Raw genomic sequence first — 18,720 nt, 5'->3', positions numbered from 1 at the left:
AAAAAGAAGAATTTTCCGAAAATTTTCTATAAAAAAAGAATTTTCCGAAAATTTTCTATAAAAAGAAGAATTTTCCGAAAATTTTCTATAAAAAGAAGAATTTTCCCGAAAATTTTCTATAAAAAGAAGAATTTTCCGAAAATTTTCTATAAAAAGAAGAATTTTCCGAAAATTTTCTATAAAAAGAAGAATTTTCCGAAAATTTTCTATAAAAGAAGAATTTTCCGAAAATTTTCTATAAAAAGAAGAATTTTCCGAAAATTTTCTATAAAAAGAAGAATTTTCCGAAATTTTCTATAAAAAGAAGAATTTTCGGAAAATTCTTCTTTTTATAGAAATTTTCGGAAATTCTTCTTTTATAGAAAATTTTCGGAAAATTCTTCTTTATAGAAAATTTTCGGAAAATTCTTTTTTTATAGAAAATTTCGGAAAATTCTTCTTTTTAGAAAATTTTCGGAAAATTCTTCTTTTATAGAAAATTTTCGGAAAATTTCTTCTTTTTATAGAAAATTTTCGGAAAATTCTTCTTTTTATAGAAAATTTTCGGAAAATTCTTCTTTTTATAGAAAATTTTCGAAAAATTCTTCTTTTATAGAAATTTTCGGAAAATTCTTTTTTTATAGAAAATTTTCGAAAAATTTCTTTTTTATAGAAAATTTTCGAAAAATTTATCTTTTTATAGAAATTTCTTTTTTTATAGAAAATTTCAAATTTCTCTTTTTATAGAAAATTTTCGGAAAATTGCTCTTTTTATAAGAAAAAGTTAGAAAATTTCTCTTTTTATAGAAAATTTTCAGAAAATTTCTCTTTTTTTATTGAAAATTTTCAGAAAATTTCTTTTCTATTGAAAATTTTCGAAAATTTAAATCTTTTTATTGAAAATTTCCAAAATTTCTTTTAATTCCTTACTAACTTTTAAAACTACTCCCTCCCTACTTATAGGTCTCCTAGACTTCGACGACGATGAACTCTCTTATCCACCCATACCGGTTAGAAAAATCCAAAAGTACGCTTCAGTTCGGGACCAATACAAGTCTTTTCTACATTCTCTGTCAACGACTATGATCGCCGCAATGAAGATGTCGATCCGGTGGCCGCTTCTGCGGAATATGAACTCGAGAAACGTGTTGAGAAAATGCCGTTTTCCCGGTGGAACTTATGAAGGGCCCCGAAGGTTTAGGTCTCAGTATTATTGGCATGGGCGTTGGAGCCGATGCTGGTCTTGAGAAATTGGGTATATTCGTGAAAACAATAACAGATAACGGTGCTGCGGCACGCGACGGACGCATACAGTGAGTTGAAATTTTCAAGTTTTAAGATTTTTGAAGTTCAATGTTTACTCTCAAACAAATGGCGAAAACTAATGAAACTTCAATTAAAACTTAAAAATTTGCTCAGGTCAATGATCAAATCATCGAAGTGGATGGTAAAAGTTTAGTGGTGTAACACAAGCATAGCAGCCTCAGTTGTTGCGTAACACATCTGGTCTAGTCAAATTTCAAATAGGAAGGGAAGAGATCCGGAAAATAGTGAAGTGGCTCAATTGATACGCTTAAGTTTACAGGCGGATAAGGAAAAGGAGGAAAGATTAAAAGGTAATATGAGTTTAATTAATAATTAAAGAATGTTTTTTTTTTAATTTTTTTCTTTTTTTTTAATAAAGACACAAGAGGAGTATCTCAGACGTACTTTAGACTACTCTGAAGATTCTACTCAACCCGTTTCGGCTAATTCTAGTGTTTGCGAGGGACCTACTAGTCCCGTTCAAGTCGAACATCCCATGGAGGTCGAGGCTACACACTCACAAGAGGTAGAGTCTCTAAGAGACTGCTACAAGAGGTAATTTGGTTATTTGTTGGGGAATCTTCATATAACTTATGCTAAATTTAACTTTTCTTTCTTTTTGCTTAATAATTTGTAAATTTAAATGGACTTATAACTAACATTTTTTGGTCCTACAGCATAAAGCGGGTAAATGAGTTTTATATTTAAAGTCTTGTTGTTTTTTAGTTTTGATTTTATAGCTTTGTAGGGAAAGTGAATAATCATAAGCTTTCTCATTTTAAGTTTTGGCATGGATTCCTATTAGAAAAATGTTTAATTTTGATTTTTTTTTTTTTCGAATTTCTGTTAGTATTCCTATATAAGAGATCAAAAGTAAATAAAAATTTGTTTGGAACCTTTTATCTTTTTGATTCAGCGAAAACTTTTCGAAATTTTCCATTTTTTATAGAAAGTTCTCTTTTTATAGAAAATTTTTCAGAAAATTTCTCGGAAATTTCTATATTATAGAAAACTTTTCGGAACGTTTCTCTTTTTGTAAAAAATTTCGTAAAATTTATATTTTTTAAGAAATTTTCGGAAAATTTCTATTTTTTATAGAAAATTTTCGGAAAATTTCTATTTTTATAGAAAATTTTCGGAAAATTCGACTTTTTATAGAAAATTTTCGGAAAATTTCGACTTTTTATAGAAAATTTTCGGGAAAATTTCTACTTTTTATAGAAAATTTTCGGAAAATTTCTACTTTTTATAGAAAATTTTCGGAAAATTTCTACTTTTTATAGAAAATTTTCGGAAAATTTCTACTTTTTATAGAAATTTTCGGAAAATTTCTACTTTTTATAGAAAATTTCGGAAAATTTCTACTTTTATAGAAAATTTTCGGGAAAATTTCTACTTTTTATAGAAGAAATTTTTCGGAAAAATTTTCTACTTTTCTAAGGAAAATTTTTACTTTCTATAGAAAATTTTCGGAAAATTTCTACTTTTTATAAAAATTTTCGGAAAAATTTCTACTTTTTATAAAATTTTCGGAAAATTTCTACTTTTTATAGAAAATTTTTCGGAAAATTTTCTACTTTTTATAGAAATTTTTGGAAAATTTCTACTTTTATAGAAAATTTTTCGGAAAATTTCTACTTTTATAGAAAATTTTCGGAAATTTCTATCTTTTTATAGAAAATTTTCGGAAAGTTTCTATTTTTTATAGAAAATTTTCGGAAAGTTCTATTTTTTATAGAAAATTTGGGAAAGTTTCTATTTTTTATAGAAAATTTTGGGAAAGTTTCTATTTTTATAGAAAATTTTCGGAAAGTTTCTATTTTTTATAGAAAATTTCGGAAAGTTTCTATTTTTTATAGAAAATTTTCGGAAAGTTTCTATTTTTTATAGAAAATTTTCGGAAAGTTTCTATTTTTTATAGAAAATTTTCGGAAAGTTTCTATTTTTTATAGAAAAATTTTCGGAAAGTTTCTATTTTTTATAGAAAATTTTCGGAAAGTTTCTATTTTTTATAGAAAATTTTCGGAAAGTTTCTATTTTTTATAGAAAATTTTCGGAAAGTTTCTATTTTTTATAGAAAATTTTCGGAAAGTTTCTATTTTTTATAGAAAATTTTCGGAAAGTTTCTATTTTTTATAGAAAATTTTCGGAAAGTTCTATTTTTTATAGAAAATTTTCGGAAAGTTTCTATTTTTATAGAAAATTTTCGGAAAGTTTCTCTTTTTATAGAAATTTTCGGAAAGTTTCTCTTTTTACAGAAAATTTTCGGAAAATTTCTCTTTTTATAGAAAATGTTCGGAAAGTTTCTCGTTTGATAGAAATATTCGGAAAGTTTCTCGTTTTATAGAAAATATTCGGAAAGTTTCTCGTTTTATAATTCATTTTTTTCGGAAAGTTTCTCTTTTATAAAAAATTTTCAGAATTAAATTCTATTTTATAGAAATGGTTTTGGAAAATTTATTTTTTATAGAAAAACAAATTCCAAAAAAGAACAGGCGGCGAAAGTTCAATATTTTTTTCCACAAGTTTCAAAAAGTTTAATATGAAAACTCTATATGCTTTTTTATTGAAATCTTTTAATTTGTATAATATTTATAATTTTTGCACGTTTTATTATTTTAATTTCGTTTATTTTAATTTCAATTATATTTTATTTTAGAGCGAAATGAGTTGCCTTTAAAGGACGACTTAATAGACACCCTTAAACGGAGGTGGGTTATTAATTTATTTTTCTTTTCTTTTTTTTATCATGTTTAAATTTTATTTGAATTAGTATAATTATACTTTGACCTTTTTAATATACATTACTAATATTACAATACTCTCTACATACAGCTCGTCAAACTTGAAACAACTGGCAATGAAAATGAACTGCTCAGCGAACGTTTGCGACAAAGCGAACGTGAACTGGTCAATATTAAAAAAGAGGCTGCTAATCTACAAAATATGCTACAACAATCGCAGGCCCAGTACATGGCCCTCGATAAAAAAATACAATAAAGCCAAACGTTTGGTACGCGAGTATCAACAACGTGAGGTAGACATGTGCCATCGTGAGGAATTCTATCAGCAGTTGCTGCAAGAAAAAGACACGGAATATAATGCTTTGGTGAAAAACTTAAAGATCGTGTTATTAATTTAGAACATGAACTACAGGAGACACAACGTAAGGGTGGCTTCCCAGTCGGTTTACCCTATGACAGTGCCACTCTTAAGCTAACACCCCAAATGATGCGTAAAGCACCACCCAAACCTTATTCCAGAAATTGGAAACTGAATTATCAGATACTGAGATATCGGATTATCACCCGACGGCGAGGGTGTCAAGACTGCAACGGTGGAACGTAAGAATCCAGTAAAGGATGAGCTGGATGCTGCAGTACCACAACATGAATTACTGGATAATTCGGCTAATAAAACGAAAATTGATTTGGGTAAGTAAGAAATGATTTATGAGTGTGTGTTTGTGTTGAGTTTCCTTTTCCTATATTGAATTTGAATTCTTGTTTCTTTTTCGACTACCTTTGCTTTGCATTTACAAACTTTTTAATTGTTATTTGAAAAAAAATGGGGGAGAGGAAAGAAATAGGTGGTGATTTATAAACATTAATAAAAAATCTTGCTATTCGAAAATTTTCTAAATAGGAAATGTTGTAAAATTTTCCATTAAAAGAAAAAATTACTGAAAATTTTCTATAAAAATAAAATTTTTGAGTGAATTTTCAAAAAAAGAAAAATTTTTGGGAAAATTTTCTATAAAAAGAAATTTTTTTCTAAAATTTCTATAAAAAGATAATCTTTCTGAAAATTTTCTATAAAACAGAGAAACTTTTCGACAACATTTTATAAAAAAAGAATTTTTCCTAAAATTTTGTAAAAAAAAAAAAATAATTTTTTTTCGAAAATTTTTTTATAAAAAGTGAATTTTTCCGAAATTTGGTATAAAATGAGAGTTTTTCCGAAAATTTTCTGTAAAAAGAGAAAATTTTCTATAAAAAGAGAAATTTTTCGAAATTTTTTTAATAGAAAAAAAAAATATTTTGAACATTTTCTATAAAAAGAGAACTTTTCTGAATATTTTCTATATAAAGAGGAATTTTCCCAAAATTTTTATAAAAAGAGAAATTTTTCCGAAAATTTTCTGTAAACAGAGAAACTTTTCACAAAATTTTCTATAAAAAGAGAAATTTCTATAAAAGAGAAATTTTTCGAAAATTTTCTATAAAAAGTGAAATTTTTCCGAAAAGTTTCAGTAAAAAGTGAAAATTTCGGAAAATTTTTAATAAAAAGTGAAATTTCGGAAAATTTTCTATAAAAAGAGAAATTTTTTTCAAAATTTTCTATAAAAAAGGGAAATTTTTCGAAAATTTTCTATAAATTTTTTTTTTCGGAATTTTTCTATAAAAAGAAAAATTTTGGGAAAATTTTCTACAAAAAGATAAATTTTCCAAAAATTTTTATAAAAAGTGAAATTTTCTATGATAAGAGATATTTTCGAAAAGTTTCTTAAAAACAAGAGTAATTTCAAAAAAAAAGGAAAAATTTTCTATAAAAAGATAAATTTTCTATAAAAGAGAAATTTTCCAAAAATTTTCTATAAAAAGTGAAATTTTCTATGATAAGAGAAATTTTCCGAAAAGTTTCTTAAAAAGGAGAAAATTTTCCCAAAAAATGAAAAATTTTCTATAAGAAGAGAAATTTTCTATGATAAGAGAAATTTTCCGAAAAGTTTCTTAAAAAGAGAAAATTTTCCAAAAAAAAAAAAGGAAAATTTCGGAAAATTTTCTATAGAAAGATAAATTTTCCAAAAATTTTCAATAAAAAGATAAATTTTCCAAAAAATTTCTATAAAAAGTGGAATTTTCTACGATAAGAGTATTTTCCGAAAAGTTTTTTTAAAAAAGCAGACATTTTCTTAAAAAAAGTGAAATTTTCTGAAAATTTTCAATAGAAATAGAGAAACTTTCTATAGTAAAGAAATATTCCAAAAATTTTTTATAAACAAAGAGATTTTTTCGAAAATTTTCCCTAAAAAAAGATAATTTCTTTTTAAAAATTTAATTTATTTTTTTTTAAATCACCACTTTTTTACTCTCTCTTTTGACTTTCCCTTGTATTTAAAAATTTTGCACCAGTTTATTCTGTGTTCATTTCCTAAGCACCTTTTCTTGTATTAAGCACCGCTTTGTAATTTTACTAAATCCTTTTTTATATAAAAAAAACTACACAAATTCCTTAAAAAATATCTTAATTTTCTATCAAAAATTCCAAACCTTAGTTTTTTTTTCTTTTACGTTAAATATTCTGTGTTCATTACTATTTTATTTTCTTTGTAAAAAAAACGTAACCACAAAAAACTTAAGAAATTGTAATTTTTTTATTTTATTTTTCTTTTTTATGTAAAAAAAAACAAACAAAAACTCATTTATTTTCAAAAACAACTATTTCTATTTAAAAACTAAATATATTTATGCGCTGCTGTTGTGCTCTGTAAATGTTGTTCGAAAATGTTTCTAAATAAAAACTTGTGTCATGTATACTGTCTGCTGTCCAAAAAAAACATAAATTTTAAATAAATTTACGTTAATTGTTTTTGTAAATCATAAATGCCAAATAAAATAAACTATAAAAACGAAAACTCTAAACAATCATCATCAAAAACAATCTCATCAATATTTCAAATACTTGCCACGCCTACTTTTTAACATTAAATCAAAAATTAAAAAAAAAAACGAAATTGCTGTTGCTGCTTGAAAATTAAATTTTACCAATATACTCCACCTACACTTACTTGCAATACGTTAACCAAAAAAAAAAAAAAATCATAAAAACAAATAAACTAAAACTAGCTTCCCGTGGTGGTCTAGCAAATCGTCAATTGCCATCGGTTAATAATTCCAATACTAGTTCGAGTGCCTCGAATGCCACTACAGCGGTCACCATAGCAGCTGCCAACAGCACTAACAATTTATCTAAACGCACTCTTAGCAACAGTAGCTCTGATTGTGCTCTCGATGATAGTGAGGATGAGACTGCTGCTGCTCCAGCTACTGCTGGCTTAATGCTTAATAATATTCATCATAATCATCACAATTCCACGTCAACACATGAACTTAATATTTTAAATGGTTTGCATCAACTCCAACAACAGCAACAACAACAACACCAACATCTACAACAACAACACAACAATATCATTAGTAACGGCCATCACAACAATAGTAACAATATTTTAAATAATAGTAACAGTAACAATAACAGTAATAGCAATAACATTTGTAATAATAGTAGTAACGGTGGCGGCATTAGTAGTGTTGGAGTAGGAGTAGTCGTCGGTGGTATTAGTAATAATACTAGTAGCACAAGTAATGCTGGTATTATTGCCGGTACAACAACCGCCATTTTACTTAATTCCACATCATCCTCATCATCAGCAACATCATCATCTGTCAATACTAGAGAACAGCAAATTAATCAATTGTATGCTCAAGTTCATAAGGATCATAAGAGTTCCGCATCATCTGCTTCACATACCGGTTTGCCGGCATTATTTAAAAATACTCTGGGCTCACCCGGCGGTATTGAAACGTCTTCTAGTCCTAATGATTTTCATCGTGGTGGCATGACCACATTCGGTACTAGCAGCCGTGATCTCAATAGTTCATATGATTCCATTCTAGGATCGAACGATAAACTATCGGAAAACGAACAATCATCGGAGAATTGGATGTATCCGAGTCGACGACGTGTCGGTCCAACGGGAGCAATAATAAGTGGCAAATTGCCACCGACATCATTTACGGAACAATTAAATCAAGCATTAACGGAGAGAGAAAGGTAAGAAAATTTAATTTGAATTTCCTTTTATAATTTTTTTAAATTTTTCCAAAAAAAAATCTACAAAAAGAACAATTTTTTGAAAATTATTTATAGAAAAGAATAAATTTCCGAAAATTTTCAATAAAAAGAGAAATTTCCCGAAAATTTTCAATAAAAATAGAAAATTTTCTATAAAAAGAGACATTTTCCGCAAATTTTCTATAAAAAGAGAAATATTTTCGAAAATTTTCTATAAAAAGAGAAATTTTTCCGAAATTTTCTATAAAAAGAGAAATTTTTCCGAAAATTTTCTATAAAAAGAGAAATATTTTCGAAAATTTTCTATAAAAAGAGAAATTTTTTCGAAAATTTTCTATAAAAAGAAAAATTTTCCGAAAATTTTCTATAAAAAAGAAATTTTCCGAAAATTTTCTATAAAAAAGAAATTTTCCGAAAATTTTCTATAAAAAAGAAATTTTCCGAAAATTTTCTATAAAAAAGAAATTTTCCGAAAATTTTCTATAAAAACAGAAATTTTCCGAAAATTATCTATAAAGATAGAAACTTTCCAAAATTATCTATAAAAACAGAAATTTTCCGAAAATTATCTATAAAAACAAAAATTTTGTATATAAAGTGAAATTTTGCTGAGATTTTCTATAAAAAGAGAAATTTTTTCTATAAAAAGAGAAAATTTCCGAAAATTTTCTATAAAAAACCGAAATTTCCGAAAATTTTCTATAAAAACCGAAAATTTCCGAAAATTTTCTATAAAAACCGAAATTTTCTATAAAAACCGAAATTTTCCGAAAATTTTCTATAAAACCGAAATTTTCCGAAAATTTTCTATAAAACCGAAATTCTTCCGAAAATTGTTCTATAAAAAACCGAAAATTCTCCGAAAATTTTCTATAAAACCGAAAATTTCCGAAATTCTCCGAAAATTTTCTATAAAAACCGATAATTTCCGAAAATTTTCTATAAAAACCGAAAATTTTCTATAAAAACCGAAATTTTCCGAAAATTTTCTATAAAAACCGAAATTTTCCGAAAATTTTTCTATCAAAACCGAAAATTTTCTATAAAAAACCGAAAATTTTCTATAAAAACCGAAATTTTCCGAAAATTTTCTATAAAAACCGAAAATTTTCTATAAAAACTGAATTTTTTCTATTAAAACCGAAATTTTCCGAAAATTTTCTATAAAAAAAGACATTTTCCGAAAAATTTCCGAAAATTTTTTATAAAAATTTTATAAAAATCTTCCAAATTTTTTCTATAAAAACAGAAATTTTACGAAAATTTCCGATTTTTTATATAAAAGAGATCTAAAAAAAAAACTTTCCAATAAAAATGAAGTTTCAAATTGTTATTAATTTAAATTTCTTTTTTAAATAATTTCATTTCATATTCATCTTTCTTCATTACAGACGTCTGGGTGATGGCTCATCACGACATTCCAGCGATGATTATACCGAAATAAATAAATCACAATCAGTGGCAGCTATTAACTGTAAAACTTTAATAAATGAAATACGACAAGCAGTAAATGAGGCTCAACCAAAAGGTGACACATCACATTAATTAAATAATTTAAATAAAACAAAAATCACTTAAATTAAAAAAATATAAATTCCCAAAAAAATCACAACAACCTAAGAACTAAATCCCACTAGTAGTTTATAAAAAATTATTGAAAATTCCCCAAAACAATCACCTAAAAAACTAACAAAATTCTAAAAAAAAACATTTTATTTTCTTATAATTATGATAATTATTTTGATTTGTTACTAAAATTAAAACAAAAAACATAAACAAAATTTTATTGGTGTTGTTGTAATTTGTAATAAATAATAATGCCTGCCAAGAAAAGTGTTTGAAGAAAAAAACATTACTTTATATTTAACCGAACAAAATAAGTTGTGTTTTTTTCTGTTTGTTAAATTTTTGTTAATATTTTATTTTAATTAATGTTGTTATTTTTAAAATATATTTATTATATACATAATCAAATATACATAACTTATTATAACCCTTATTAATTATCAATATACATTGTATATTATTAGTATTATTTAGCCATATTTTTATATCAAAACATACAAAAATACAAAGGTGTGAGTGATGTGTAACAATTTATATAAATATCTTTCTTCCTGTCTTTCTCTATTTTACGGTCTTTTTCTTTTCTTATTTTCTCTTCTTTGTTGTATATTTTTCTTTAACATGCTTGCCTTTAAAACAAAATTTGAAAATTTGAAACCGAAAACAATAATAATAATAATAAATGATATTCTGGTAACTCTTAACTAACAAAATTTATTGTTGGATTGATAACATTTTTATAATGCTTTAACTTGATTATTGCGTAATTGTTTTGTGTAAATGAAGTTAAACAAGTTATTCCTCAATCTTTATCTCCGCCTGGTACAGTACCATGGCAACAGCAAACTTCGTCTCATAGCAATGGTCCTCCCTCACCAACGAGTATGTCTTCGGGTTGCTCTTCACCCGGTTATTCTCCCAGCAGGGGTTTAGATTTGTCAGGTTCAAGTTCGAGTTTCTCGGAACGTAAGGCAGCGGCTTATAATTATAAAGGAGGACCGGTACATGAATGGACCAAAGAGCAGGTGAGTAGAAACATTTTCTACTAAATAGAGAAATTTTCGAAAATTGTCTATAAAAAGAATTAAAAATGAACTATAACTAAACTGGCACTGAACTAGAACTGAACAGAACTAGAACTTGAACTGAACTGAACTGAACTGAACAGAACTAGAACTAGAACTAGAACTGAACAGAACTAGAACTGAACAGAACTGAACAGAATTAGAACTGAACTAAAACTGAACTAGAACTGAACTAGAACTGAACTAGAACTGAACTAGAACTGAACTAGAGCTGAACTAGAACTGAACTAGAACTGAACTAGAACTGAACTAGAACTGAACTAGAACTGAACTAGAACTGAACTAGAACTGAACTAGAACTGAACTAGAACTGAACTAGAACTGAACTAGAACTGAACTAGAACTGAACTAGAACTGAACTAGAACTGAACTAGAACTGAACTAGAACTGAACTAGAACTGAACTAGAACTGAACTAGAACTGAACTAGAACTGAACTAGAACTGAACTAGAACTGAACTAGAGCTGAACTAGAACTGAACTAGAACTGAACTAGAACTGAACTAGAACTGAACTAGAACTGAACTAGAACTGAACTAGAACTGAACTAGAACTGAACTAGAACTGAACTAGAACTGAACTAGAACTGAACTAGAACTGAACTAGAACTGAACTAGAACTGAACTAGAACTGAACTAGAACTGAACTAGAACTGAACTAGAACTGAACTAGAACTGAACTAGAACTGAACTAGAACTGAACTAGAACTGAACTAGAACTGAACTAGAACTGAACTAGAAAACTAGAACTGAACTAGAACTGAACTAGAACTGAACTAGAACTGAACTAGAACTGAACTAGAACTGAACTAGAACTGAACTAGAACTGAACTAGAACTGAACTAGAACTGAACTAGAACTGAACTAGAACTGAACTAGAACTGAACTAGAACTGAACTAGAACTGAACTAGAACTGAACTAGAACTGAACTAGAACTGAACTAGAACTGAACTAGAACTGAACTAGAACTGAACTAGAACTGAACTAGAACTGAACTAGAACTGAACTAGAACTGAACTAGAACTGAACTAGAACTGAACTAGAACTGAACTAGAACTGAACTAGAACTGAACTAGAACTGACTAGAACTGAACTAGAACTGAACTAGAACTGAACTAGAACTGAACTAGAACTGAAACTAGAACTGAACTAGAACTGAACTAGAACTGAACTAGACTGAACTAGAACTGAACTAGAACTGAACTAGAACTGAACTAGAACTGAACTAGAACTGAACTAGAACTGAACTAGAACTGAACTAGAACTGAACTAGAACTGAACTAGAACTGAACTAGAACTGAACTAGAACTGAACTAGAACTGAACTAGAACTGAACTAGAACTGAACTAGAACTGAACTAGAACTGAACTAGAACTGAACTAGAACTGAACTAGAACTGAACTAGACTGAACTAGAACTGAACTAGAACTGAACTAGAACTGAACTAGAACTGAACTAGAACTGAACTAGAACTGAACTAGAACTGAACTAGACTGAACTAGAACTGAACTAGAAACTGAACTAGAACTGACTAGAACTGACTAGAACTGAACTAGAACTGACTAGAACTGAACTAGACTGAACTAGAACTGAACGAGAACTGAACTAGAACTGACTAGAACTGAACTAGAACTGAACTAGAACTGAACTAGAACTGAACTAGAACTGAACTAGAACTAGAACTGAACTAGAACTGAACTAGATTGAACTACAACTGAACTGGACCTAAACTAGATTTTATCTAGCAGTTAATATTATGTCAATATTTAAATTTTCCATGCTTCTTTTTCCTACTAGGTTGGCCATTGGCTTTTGGCATTGAAATGGAACGTTTATACCCGTTTTCAAAGAGCACAATGTCGAAGGTGGCGCTTTGTTATCTTTAGATTCGAAAGATTTAAAAACGTTGGGCGTTACCGGCGACGATAAGCATCGTTTAAAAACGACGACTTAAGATCGCAAGCCAGCATTGAAAAGGAACGCAAAGATCAGGAACGTGAGCGACGAGAACGTGAAAAGGCCATACGCAAGGCGGAGAAAAAAGCGGCCAAAAAGAAATAAAATTAATTAATTTAATAATACTAATTATAAACAACAAAAAAATAAAACAAACAAAAATATTTTAATTATTTTAAATTAAATTTAAACTAAATTAAATTAGTTTTTAGAAACTCTTAATATTTAAGCTCTACCAAATATAAATTTAAACACATACAAAAAAAAATCATATATAAAAAAACTTAGCGAAAAAAAAAACTGAAAAATTAGATTAACCTTGTCCAAAAACCAACAACAACAACAGTAAAAGGAAATAATTTAAATATAATAATTATTTATGTATTAATTTATAAAATTAACAAAATAAAAAAAATACCACAAACATAGCATTAGTAGTAATTTTAAACTAAACAAAATAGTCTAATGATAAGTTACTTAAAAACAAACGATTGTCATTTTCTAAGATTTTATTTTGTTTATTTTTTTTAATGTACTTTTGTTTTATTTTTAAGCTCTATTGTAAAAATTTTATATTTTAGTTTTTTCTTTTAGTTTAATATGAAACAAAACAATAATTGTTACCATTATTATTATTTTTTTTCTTTTTTTATTATTATTTTTATTTTATTTTTAAGTGTTATTTTTAAAATACATTTATATATACTTTATTTATTAATTTATGGGTAAATTTTGTTTTGTTTTCTGCTTAACATTTATATAATTTGTTTAATATATAAAGTTTTTTTTTAACATAAAACTGACTGATTTTGAATTAGTTGTTGTATAGAGAAAAAAAAAATATTAAGAAATCCAAAATTAACAATTAAAATAAACAAATATTAAAAAAACACACAAATCATATTATTCATGTATTTCATGTATTTATTTAAAATTTCCAAATTGTATTTAAATGTTTTATATTTATAGTAATTTATGTAGAAAATGAGAGAACAAAAATGTGTTTTTTAGAATTGTCATTAATGGTAAACAAAAATCTAGCAAAATTTTTGTCTAAAAGTGTTTTTTGTTTAATATTATAGATGTTGTTAAAAAGCTATGCAATGTAGTAAACAAAATGCTAAAATAACAAAAACATCGCAAAGATTTTATAGGACTAGAACAACTTTTCCTATTTAAAGCTTAATTTCTTTTATATTTTACAAATATGTTAACTACCAAGTGATGAGGTTTGTAGAAACAAAGTCAGCAATCTCCATTTCTATATTTTTTCGATTTGAATAAGAAAAAACTTTATGTTCATTTAAAAGAAGATTTAAAGCAAGTTTTGAAACAAGTTCACTTTGAAGATTGCTGGAAAATCGAATCGAAAGTTTTTTAGTTAAGATCATGAATGAAATGGAGTTTACTGCTTTTGTTTCTACACCGCTCAAGACTTTATCATCACAGACAAATTTGTAATTATCTAAATTATTTGTTAATTTGCTAAATTTTGTAACAAGAAGAGGTTTATTCAGGCCAATTATGAATTATTTTTTGCCGGAATATTGTTCCCTTTTGCATGCTTTAGGTATAAGAGAGTGAACAAACTGCCAGGAAGCTTATTATTCCGAATAGGCCTGTATCTTAGGAGATATATAGTTTTTAATATAAAATGAGATGAGGCATTACTCCTTATTTCTATAAGAAACTATTTAAAATCGTTATCTAAAATGCTAATTGATCCCTTAAGCATTTTAAAAACAATGAAAATTAACATCTGGAAACTAATTCAAAAAGACATTTGAGCCTGATTTGGTAAAAGCTATCAATAAGTCTGTTTATTTTTATAATATTTTTGATTAACATTTTAGCTAACAAAATATTTAGCACGTTCAAAAACGATATTAACTCACTCAGGCCAACTATTCTGGCAACAGAAGTTCTAAATCTCATCAAGGGATTTGTAATTCGATTTGAAAGCAAAAATTTTGGAATTTGTGTGCTATTTACACTGTGTTTCGAAAGCTTTTTCTTTTCAATCGAACTACAGAGTAACCTCCCAGGTTCTTGATCATGTTCTTAAGTGAAAAAAAACTCGTTTTTGGATATATTTGAGAAGTTATAACAGCGAGAAATATGTTATTATTACTTAACCTAAAGCTTGCAATGGAGAAATTGTAATTCAGCGCAATTCAATCCTTTTTTCAAATCTAATTGGCCTGTGTAATCGTTTTTGAATACGGCATGTTTTTTTCTCAATTTCATATCATTCACTTAATTAAAATTCTGATTTATTTTTCATTCATTCTATAGGTCAGCCATACAGGTTGTATTATAAATACTCCCATAAGTGTTAAAATGATAGCAGAGCAATTGAATGCATTCATTAGCAGAATTTTTGTAAACTCGAAAAACACAAGAAAAAAAAAGGGTGTTCAAAACAGAATTTGTAAACAACAGCATTTAAGAAACAAAAGGTCTTAATGATTGAATGGCAATGGCGATTTATCAAGAAAAGTATATTCATTTCCAACAATTGGCTTTTATTAAGTAATCCTGGTATGTAATTAAAACTTTTTTTATTAAAAGTATTTTTCGAAAAATTTAGTATGAAATATGTTATAAATTTATATCAACTTCTTTATAATGATGGAAAATTTTTAAAAGCATATCTTTATATCTCAAAAAACTGAGGTATTGGAGAAATTCGGAGTCTTTTTTCAAATTTTATTAGCCAGTGTTATTTTCATTAGTTTCTCAATTTGATAAAAACGATTCCAACTTAATTTCTTGTTAGATTATTATTACAGCAGAATAGTAACAAACATATTTCACCTTTACACTGTTAGATTTTTACATTATTGTAATGTTAACTTAAATGTTACAAGCTCCTTAAAGTATGTAAGTTATTGAAACGTTATTTAATGTAATTGTTATACATATTAACATTAATGGTATTCGTTGATTGTAAAATGTATGTTTGTGCACGTTCGTAAAATTTTGCAAACAGTTCACAAATGAAATCCCAAATAACAACAACTGTAAATGTACAGTTAATGGAATAATCGTGATAGCAAATTGTTGCTATTGTGATTATTTGCTTATAATATAAAGGACGGGTCGAATCAGGTTCCGTATTGCAAGAGAAATTGTAATTAAGTATTAAGATTTCTTTATGGTTATAAGAAAATTTCTCTGATATTAATGGACCGATTTTTCTGCTTTTAAATAGAAAACTTTTCAAAAACATGTCTGATAGAATTATTGAAGATTTGGATACCGAAGTTTCTTGGAATATTTTGGAAATTGATTTTAACAAACATACAACCATATCTTAATTGACTCGCAAAATTATATTGTAGATCAGGCATGGAAAATTGGACTATAGACTAGACAATAGACGAGACTATGGACTAGACTGTGGACCGGACTATAGACTAGACTATAGACTAGACTAGACTATAGATTAGACTAGACTATAGATTAGACTAGACTATAGACTAGACTAGATAGACTAGACTATAGACTAATAGACTAGACTAGACTATAGACTAGACTAGACTATAGACTAGACTATAGACTAGACTATAGACTAGACTATAGACTAGACTATAGACTAGACTATAGACTAGACTATAGACTAGACTATAGACTAGACTATAGACTAGACTATAGACTAGACTATAGACTAGACTATAGACTAGACTATAGACTAGACTATAGACTAGACTATAGACTAGACTATAGACTAGACTATAGACTAGACTATAGACTAGACTATAGACTAGACTATAGACTAGACTATAGACTAGACTATAGACTAGACTATAGACTAGACTATAGACTAGACTATAGACTAGACTATAGACTAGACTATAGACTAGACTATAGACTAGACTATAGACTAGACTATAGACTAGACTATAGACTAGACTATAGACTAGACTATAGACTAGACTATAGACTAGACTATAGACTAGACTATAGACTAGACTATAGACTAGACTATAGACTAGACTATAGACTAGACTATAGACTAGACTATAGACTAGACTATAGACTAGACTATAGACTAGACTATAGACTAGACTATAGACTAGACTTAGACTAGACTATAGACTAGACTAGACTATAGACTAGACTAGACTAGACTAGACTAGACTAGACTAGACTAGACTAGACTATAGACTAGACTAGACTAGACTATAGACTAGACTAGACTAGACTAGACTATAGACTAGACTAGACTATAGACTAGACTAGCCTATAGACTAGACTAGACTATAGACTAGACGATAGACTAGACTATAGACTAGACTATAGACTAGACTATAGACTAGACTATAGACTAGACTATAGACTAGACTATAGACTAGACTATAGACTAGACTATAGACTAGACTATAGACTAGACTATAGACTAGACTATATACTAGACTATAGACTAGACTATAGACTAGACTATAGACTAGACTATAGACTAGACTATAGACTAGACTATAGACTAGACTATAGACTAGACTATAGACTAGACTATAGACTAGTCTATAGTCTAGTCTATAGACTAGACTATAACTAGACTATAACTAGACTATAGACTAGACTATAGACTAGACTATAGAGTAGACTACAGACAAGACTACAGACAAGACTATAGACTAGACTATAAACTAGACTATGGACTATAGACTGGACTATAGACTAGACTATAGACTAGACTATAGACTGGACTATAAACTAGACTATAGACTAGACTATTGACTAGACTATAGACTAGACTATAGACTAGACTATAGACTAGACTATAGACCAGACTATAGACTAGACTATAGACTAGATTATAGACTAGACTATAGACTAGACTATAGACTAGACTATAGACTAGACTATAGACTAGACTATAGACTAGACTATAGACTAGACTTTAGACTAGACTAGAGACTAGACTAGAGACTAGACTATAGACTAGACTATAGACTAGACTATAGACTAGACTATAGACTAGACTATAGACTAGACTATAGACTATAGACTAGACTATAGACTAGACTATAGACTAGACTAGACTATAGATTACACTAGACTATAGACTAGACTATAGACTAGACTAGACTATAGATTACACTAGACTATAGACTAGACTATAGACTGGACTATAGATTAGACTATAGACTAGACTATAGACTATACTATAGATTAGACTATAGACTGGACTATAGACTAGACTGGAATGAAGAATAGACTATAGACAAGACTATAGACTAAACGATAGACTAGACAATAGACTAAACAATAGACTAGACTATAGACTAGGCTATAAACTAGACTATGGACTAGACTATAGACTAAACTATGGACTAGATTATAGACTAGTCTATATACTAGTTTGTGGACTAGACTGTGGGCTAGATTATAGAGTAGTCTCTAGACTAGACTATAGACTAGAATATAGAGTAGACTCTAGACTAGACTATAAACTAGACTGTGGACTAGACTATAGACTACACTATAGATTATACTAGGGACTAGAATCTAGGGACTAGAAACTAGACTATAGATTAGTCTAAATATGCCAATAATCTGAGGTCTTATTTTCCTTATTAGAGGCATTATTTACTTACATACCGTTCTTATCAGTGATGTATAAAATTACAATTTCAAAACTTTATACATAATTTCCCAAAAATAACAATAAAAAATTTCCACTAAACTTTTTCTAAAAAGAAATTATTTTCAAAAAGCCAAAATATTTCTCAAATAAATCTCTTTTACTTTCAATTTCTTGTATTATTAGTTCAATTTTCTAAACTCTCTTATAATTTTCTTAGTTAAATATGCATACTCAAAAACTAAAGTCTGAATATTTTATAAAACAAAATCTTATAAAATTTCTAAAAAAAACGACTTTAGTTTTTTTAAGAGCAATTTCACCATATGTGCATTATGTTAACTTTAAATAGTCATTCTAGAATAGAATACCAATTTAGATG

General features: G+C 27.6%; 1 pseudogene; it reads left to right on the top strand.

Moving 5' to 3' along the window:
• The first annotated feature begins 917 nt into the window (after positions 1 to 917).
• LOC119614086 lies at positions 918 to 13,078 on the top strand (annotated as a pseudogene).
• The last annotated feature ends 5,642 nt before the right edge of the window (positions 13,079 to 18,720 follow it).

This window comes from Lucilia sericata, unplaced genomic scaffold (genome assembly GCF_015586225.1).
Source record: "Lucilia sericata isolate MDLA Ls3-8-SP2 unplaced genomic scaffold, ASM1558622v1 Contig002575F_arrow, whole genome shotgun sequence".
NCBI lineage: Eukaryota > Metazoa > Arthropoda > Insecta > Diptera > Calliphoridae > Lucilia > Lucilia sericata.
This window is presented reverse-complemented; position numbering and strand designations above follow the sequence as displayed.